The sequence below is a fragment of the Gekko japonicus genome, unplaced genomic scaffold (genome assembly GCF_001447785.1).
Source record: "Gekko japonicus isolate JY-2015 unplaced genomic scaffold, Gekko_japonicus_V1.1 scaffold738, whole genome shotgun sequence".
NCBI classification, from domain to species: Eukaryota; Metazoa; Chordata; class Lepidosauria; order Squamata; family Gekkonidae; genus Gekko; species Gekko japonicus.
The window spans coordinates 455,344-463,850 of NW_015173145.1; positions in this window are offsets into that span (position 1 = coordinate 455,344).

Here is an 8,507-nt window from a genome sequence, read left to right on the forward strand (position 1 = left end):
GCTGCTGAGCCTGCCACAGCTCTTGGGCTGTGCTGCCCTGTTGCCACTGGGCCCAGCATGCTCCTGGGCTGTGCCAATATAGGGGAATTAAACCCCCAATGTATTTTTTTTAAAGATGTATTTTTCTGCAAACCCAAGGGGTCCCCCAAGTTTTCAGAAACACCTATTTTGGGTATGTATGGTCCCCAACCATGGATTTAGATATCCACAGATGGGGGGCCACACTTGAGATTCCACAGCCCTCATGGGCTATGAGCCCAGCATCACCACAAAACTCTTGCCACTTGCAACGATGCTGCTGCACTGGCTACCAATGATCTAATGTGATCCTGTTACATGACCTCCCCCCCCCGCGATATCCGGCCTGTGTGACTGGGGCCCAGGTCACTTCAGATGCCACCAGCAACTCAGAGGCTGGTTCTGCATCTGGCATTCGCTCCACATTTTCTCAACTGGGAGGAAAAAGTTCAGCTCAAAACCACATTCAGATATCCCAGGGAAACGCCATACTGACTACAACGTCATCCCTGAATGGCCATAAATCTATGCAGAAGGTACCATAAAATCCAACGATCGAAGAAAGTGAAAGCAGCATGCAATGCAGAAAGGAATTTCTGTTCCAAGGTGGGTTTCGTAAAACAACGGAGGGAAAAGCCAGTGCAGAATCGCCCAAAGTATCTCTTGCTAAATGTACCTCTTGCTAAATGTACTTCTAGCACTCTGTACTAGCGTCATCATTTCAAGGCTCCACCCAGTTGTTCTGTCTGCTCACTTTGCTCCTGCAAGCTACCACAGGGACAATCTGTTGCAGCAACATTGTGATTTTGAGCTATTACGGCCCAGGGGTGGCGAGCTTAACTGCTGCCCCCTCGATTATCACATTTCAGATGTGTGTGCGTGCAGGGCTCTTTTTGTAGAAAAAGCCCAGCAGGAACTCATTAGCATAATAGGCCACACCCAACAGGAGGAACTCATTAGCATATTGGGCCACACCCCTGACAGCACAGCTCATTAGCACATTAGGCCACACCCACACGTTACTAGAAGTGTGGTTATCCAGCCACACCCACCTTTTGCTTGTTATTCTGTTTACCTTGTTTGTTGTCAAAACCCAGGGCTTTTTTGTAGCAGGAACTCCTTTGCGTGTTAGGCAACACACCCCTAATGTAGCCAATCCCAATGAGTTTCTGCTGTTGGGTGTGGCCTGTTATGCTAATGAGTTCTTGCTGGGCGTGGACAACTTGGGAGCCAGCCGGAACTCCGTTCCTGTGCGTTCCTGCCCAAAAATAGCCCTGTGTGCGTGTGTGTAAAGTGTTGTCCATCTCCAGCCAACTTATGGGAGGGGCTGTGGCTCAGTGGCAGAGCGCCTGCTTGGCATGTAGAAGGCTTCAGGTTCAATCCCCAGTATCTCCAGTGAAGAGATCGGGCAGTAGGTGATGGGAAAGACCTCTGCTTGGGACCCTGGAGAACAGCTGCCAGTCTGAGTAGCCAAGACTGACGTTGATGGACCGAGGGTCTGATTCAGTGTAAGGCAGTTTCATGTGTTCATGTGTGACCCTGTAGGGTTTTCAAGGCAAGAGACTATCAGAGGTGATTTGCCACTGCCTTCCCCTGCAGAGAGGCCCTGGAATTCCTAGCAAGACCAAATAGGCATGCAGACTTTCCAGAAATCACACTTAGAACATTCAAAGAGTAAGGAAGTTTAATAAATGAATTAAAAAGACAACGCGTGTTCTGTTCAAACATTCAGGCTGAGCAAGGCAACAAAAATGAAAATACACTTTCCCCACACTCAGTACTTATCCTAAATGATGTTTAAATAGGACATGCTAGTATCAGGGCTTTTTTTGTACAAAAAGCCCAGCAGGAACTCATTAGCAAAACAGGCCACACCCAACAGCAGAAACTCATTAGCATATTAGGCCACATCCCTGACAGTGCAGCTCATTGGCATATTAGGCCACACCCCGTGCCTTCCCTTAGTTTGCCCGGGCAAGCCAGCCCTTGGAGGGGCGGGGCGGCAGTTTAAACTGCCTTCCCTTGGCAAGCCCCTCCTTGAAGGGAAGGCAGTTTAAATTGCCTTTCCTTAGCTTGCCCAAGCGCCCCATGGCTGCGGAGAGCCCGGGCAAGCGGCCAGTGGAGGGGAGGGGAGGCAGTTTAAACTGCCTTCCCTTGGCTTGTCCCGGGACCCACCCCAGGTGGGGAGCCCGGGCAAGCCAGCCCTTGGACAGGCTGGGGAAGGCATGGGGAGGCATTTAAATGAACCCTCCCGGGCCCCCCCCCCCACCCCCCCCGCCTCAGAGTCACTGGGGGGGTCGCTCTCCAGGCCTTCCCTCTGTAGCCACACACGCAGAAGTTTTGGCTGTAGTAGGCGTGGCCAACTCTGAAGCCAGCCGGAACTCCGTTCCTGTGCGTTCCTGCCCCAAAATAGCCCTGCCTAGTATTAATTGCAGTAGTTTGAGGTTCAGCATTACCTTAGTTCTCATGGCTGGGACGTCTCCTCATCACCCCTGGCCATGTGGACAAGACGGAGCGGGTGAAAGCTTAGTCCTCCGTGGCTTTGTCCCAATCCAAGGAGCTGCTCCGGATGGAAAATAAAAAGGAAGATCATGAGAAAGAGAGCATCTTCTCTGCCTCCAGAGAATTTATAATGTACCCTGGGGAGTCCATCCCACTTTGGGGTAATTTTGATCCTCCTGCCTCAAAAGGAAGAGGACACGGTCTAGTACTTTCACTGCTCTCTCCGTCCTTTTGGGTGTCACCATCTAGCAGGGGGTGGGGTGGTAGGTCATTGTCCTTTTCCCTGAGGCAGCAGCATAACCAAGAGCTTGAGTACTCTCTGTGCTTGGTGGGCTGCTGGATAGCCCTTTCACCCAACCCCCACCTTTCTGCAGGCTACGAGTCTTCAGCTGGGTTTCTGAACACATACAGTGTAATCACGACTGGAATATTGGGGTGAATTCTTGGGCGGAGGGCATTTATTCATACCATGTGTTGAATGCATGAGGAAATATGGGCAGTGAAGTCAGCAGGGAGCATCATGGAGCTCTCAATACAGCCTTCTGTGGGCACAAAGGGAATCGTAGCAGCAACTCAAGGGCCCATTTCAGCAAGCAGATGGGCAGAGATCCCACAGAGAATATTTAACAAGCTGACAGCATTTCAAATATGCCCTTTGTGATGGACTGTCAAGGGTTAATACCTCACAGAGTCTGAGAACCTTTGAGTGACAGGCTGCTTAAATGGAATTCTGTGGAGAGTGTCAGTTAGGAACTGACAGTTGGGAACTGACTGTTGAAGAAGACACAGTTTAGCACTGACGGAGGACTGGGAAGGAGGCAAAGAGGAGAGGATCAAAGAAGATCCCCACTCAAGCCAAAAAGGACAGAGCTTCTAGTGAAGAGTGAACAGTGAAAGGGGACATAGCTTTGGAGCCAGTTTGGTGTAGTGGTTAAGTGTGCAGACTCTTATCTGGGAGAACCAGGTTTGATTCCCCTCTCCTCCACTTGCACCTGCTGGATGACCTTGGGTAAGCCATAGTTCTGGCACAGCTGTTCTTGAAAAAGAGCAGTTTCTGTCAGAGCTCTCTCAGCCCCACCTACCTCACAGGGTGTCTGTTGTGGGGAGGGGAAGGGAAAGGAGTTTGTAAGTCGCTCTGAGACTCATTTGGGTAGTGAAGGGTGGGGTATAAATCCAATCTCTTCTCTTCTTTGGTCTGTATACATAGAAGGATTCTGGGAATTTGGTTGTACATTCCTGATTTCTAAACATGAAGTATAGGTGAAACTCAGAAACCTATGCTTGAGTGTTAAAGTAAAAACTGAAAAGAAAGCCTCTCTTCTCAGTGTTTCAAAGACCTTGTTGAAAAGCAAAAACATTTACTTGTTGGCAACATATTACCTGGATTTAATGTGATTACAAAATTACCTTCGTTTTTATTATTGGTTCACCTCACACATCCTACCCTTGATTCCACGTGTCCTTCTCTCCTCAAAGTTAAATAAAACATTTTGTTTATTTTGAACTTTCAAAAGCCTCTTGTGTGCCATTTCAGAATCTGAATATAAGAAAGTGATTTTGTTACCAGTATTTTTGGGGTATTATTTAAAACAAATACAGATCAGATAATCTGACCGGCTACCAGTATAGCTGAGCCCGAATAAAAGCTGGATTTTTCCGGCTTTTATTCAGGTATATTCAACTATACTGTATGACTGGTGGGCTCATCTTGCAGCTCAGTTTAAATTGATATGGTACCCATAGAGTATAAAGGAATCGAAAAAATTCAGGTTTCCTGAATATTTCCTCAGTCCTGATCAGTGTTCCCTCTAAGCTGAGTTAGTGTGAGCTAGCTCACAGTTTTTTAGCCTCTGGCTCACAGATTTTTTTTCTCAGCTCAGGAAGGATGGCTCCAGAGCACACTGATTTAATGCAGCAGCCAAATTGCTCGCTCAGAAGTTTAATGCCAGTAGCTCACAAAGTAGAATTTTTGCTCACAAGTCTCCACAGCTTAGAGGGAACATTGGTCCTGATACCATAGTGGTACTGGGATTCGGGAATATCGGAAAATACTGCTACTTTAAGGGTTCAATATACCCAACCCCCCAAAATACTGGTTTTTTGTACTCCCCTAGTCTGGGACTTACCAGTTTAGAAAAGAGACAACTAAGGAGGGGACAGGAGCAATGCCCCCTCTAATCTGTGGAGTCTTGTGAGCAAAAATTCAACTTTGTGAGCTGCTGGCATTAAAGTTGTGAGCGAGCGATTTGGCTACTGCATAAATTAGTTTGCTCGGGAGCAATGCTCCCTCTAAGCTGTGGATTCCTGTGAGCAAAAATTCTACTTTGTGAGCTAGTGGCATTAAAGTTGTGAGCGAGCAATTTGGCTGCTGCATCAACTAGTTTGCTCTGGAGCCTTCCTTCCTGAGCTAAGACAAAAATGTGTGAGCCAGAGGCTAAAAAAACTGTGAGCTAGCTCACACTAACTCAGCTTAGAGGGAACACTGCTTTGGAGCCATCCTTCCCGAGCTAAGACAAACAATGTGTGAGCCGGAGGCTAAAAACTGTGAGCTAGCTCACACTAACTCAGCTCTGAGGGAACACTGGACATGATAGAGATTTATGACATTATACACAGGATGGAGAGTTGACAAAGAGAACTTTTTCTCCCTCTCCCAAAATACAAGAACTCAAGGGCATCTGGTGAAGCTGATGGACACTGCATTAAGTACAGACAAAAGGACCTAGAGTGATTCAGATGTGGAATTCGCTGCCAGAGGATGTAGTGATGGCCACAGGCACAGAGAGCTTTAAAAAGGGATTCGACAGATTCATTGAGAATGGGTCTATTAGTGGCTACTGGCCATGGTGACTAAAGGGACCTCCAGAGGCAGTCAGCCTCTGAATCCCAGAGCCAGGAGGCAACATCAGGGGAAGGTCTCTGCTCTACGCCCTGTTGTTGGCCCTCCAGAGGAACTGGCTGGCTAGTGTGTGAGACAAGATGTTAGCCTAGATGGACCACTGGTCTGTTTTATAGAGTTGCCAGCTCTGGGTTGGGAAATCCCTGGAGATTTAGGGGGTGGAGCATGAGGAGGGCGGGGTTTGGGGACAGGAGGGCCTTTAATGAGGTATACTGCCATGGAGTCCACCTTCCAAAGCAGCCATTTTCTCCATGTGGACTGATTTCTGTCACCTAGAGATTGGTTGTTAGCCCCGGAGATATCCAGCCACCACCTGGAGGCTGGCAACGCTATCCAGCAAGCCTGTTCCTACAGCGACCAACTTTGTGTAAATTTCATTCCAAAAGCAGCATCCATCTCCTGCAGCACAAACCAAGCTCTAAATCCCAACATCTGGAAGGATAGATATGACAAGAGTAATCCTGAGACTACAAAGTGCGCACGTGCATGTGCACAGTGCTTTGCCCTCACTATGCACCATCTACCTACTTAGTATTAGGGAATGATTTCTAGGTTTGAGGAAATGATTTTCAGGCATTTGTACAAATGAGTTCATCATTTGAGTTCATCAATTTGAGTTCATCATTTGTACAAATAGAGAGTTCATCAAATGAGTTCATCAATTTGAGTTCATCATTTGTACAAATAGAGAATTGGCCAAAAAGACTCACACAACCATTTTTAACTTTAAAAGGGGTAATTTCTCTGATATGAGGGGACACGTGGGGAGGAAACTGAAAGGAAAAGTAGAAAGGGTCAAAACAATTGGGGAAGCTTGGGATCTATTTAAAACTACGATCCTAGAAGCTCAAAAAATATATATTCCGCAGGTTAGGAAAGGCACAAAAAGGTATAGGAAAAAGCCTGCATGGTTAACAAACAGAGTAATGGAGGCTGTAAAAAGTAAAAAGAATTCCTTTAAGCAGTGGAAAGCTAGTCACAGTGAGGCTGATAAAACGGAACACAGGCTATGGCAAATAAAATGCAAGTCTGAGGTCAGGCAGGCAAAAAGGGAATATGAGGAGCATATAGCAAAAAACGTAAAAACCAACAATAAAACTTTCTTCAAATACATTAGAAACAGGAAACCAGCCAGGGAGGCAGTGGGGCCCTTGGACGACCAAGGGGTAAAAGGAGTATTGAAGGATGATAGGGAAATGGCTGAGAAGCTAAATGCATTTTTTGCCTCCGTCTTCACTGTGGAAGATGAGAAGTGCTTGCCCACTCCAGAACCACTGATTTCAGGAGGGGTGTTGAAAGACCTGAGTCAGATTGAGGTGACGAGAGAGGAGGTCCTAAAACTGATAGACAACTTAAAAACTGAAAAATCACCAGGCCCAGATGGCATACATCCGAGAGTTCTGAAAGAACTCAAATGTGAACTTGTAGATCTCCTGACAAAGATATGTAATCTTTCCTTAAAATCTGCCTCCATTCCTGAGGATTGGAAGGTAGCTAATGTCACTCCCATCTTTAAAAAGGGTTCCAGAGGAGATCCGGGAAATTACAGGCCAGTCAGTCTGACGTCGATACCGGGTAAATTGGTGGAAACCATTATTAAGGAAAGAATTAGTAGGCACATAGATGAACAAAACCTATTGAGGCAGACTCAGCACGGTTTCTGTAAGGGAAGATCTTGTCTCACTAACCTGTTAGTGTTCTTTGAGGGGGTGAACAAACATGTGGACAAGGGGGATCCAATAGATATTATTTACCTTGACTTCCAGAAAGCTTTTGATAAAGTTCCTCATCAAAGGCTCCTAAGTAAGCTCAAAAATCATGGGATAGAAGGACAAGTCCTTTTATGGATCAAAAACTGGCTAGTTCATAGAAAACAGAGAGTGAGTGTAGGTGGGCAATTTTCTCAGTGGAGGGTGGTAAGCAGTGGGGTACCGCAGGGATCAGTACTTGGTCCACTGCTTTTTAACTTGTTCATTAATGATTTGGAGATGGGAGTAAGCAGTGAAGTGGCTAAATTTGCGGATGATACAAAGTTGTTCAGGGTGGTGAAAACCAGTGAGGATTGTGAGGCACTCCAAGGGGATCTGTCAAGGATGGGCGAGTGGGCGTCAACATGGCAAATGGGGTTCAATGTGGCCAAGTGCAAGGTGATGCACATTGGAGCCAAAAATCCTAAATATAAATACACATTGATGGGGTCTGAACTGGCAGAGACTGAGCAAGAGAGAGATCTTGGAGTTGTAGTGGATAACTCACTGAAAATGTCGAGACAGTGTGTGACTGCAATAAAGAAGGCCAATGCTATGCTGGGGATTATTAGGAAGGGTATTGAAAACAGATCAGCCAATATAATAATGCCCCTATATAAATCAATGGTGAGACCTCATTTGGAATACTGTGTGCAGTTCTGGGCACCACACCTTAAAAAGGATATTATAGCTTTGGAAAAAGTGCAGAAAAGGGCAACTCGAATGATAAAAGGGTTGGAACACTTTCCCTATGAGGAAAGGTTAAAGCGCTTAGGGCTCTTTAGCTTGGAGAAAAGACGACTGAGGGGTGACATGATCGAGGTTTATAAGATTATGCATGGGAAAGAGCAGGTAAAGAAAGAGGTACTTTTCTCCCTTTCTCACAATACAAGAACTCGTGGGCACTCCATGAAACTGCAGAGCGGTCGGGTTAGAACGGATAAAAGGAAGTACTTCTTCACCCAAAGAGTGATTAACACATGGAATTCACTGCCACAGGAAGTGGTGGGTGCTACAAGCATGGACGGCTTCAAAAGGGAATTAGATAAGCATATGGAGCAGAGGTCCATCAGTGGCTATTAGCCACAAGGTATAGCTAGGGGCTCTGGGGCAAGTGATGCTCTGTCTTCTTGGTGCTTGGGGGGGGGGTCAACAGTGGGAGGGCTTCTAATGTCCTGGCCCCACTGCTGGACCTCCTGATGGCACTGGTATTTCTGGCCACTGTGTGACACAGAGTGTTGGACTGGATGGGCCTTTGGCCTGATCCAACATTGGCGTCTCTTATGTTCTTATGTTCTTAAATGTAGGAGCAGGACCAGGGTACTTTAATCCATCAGGGA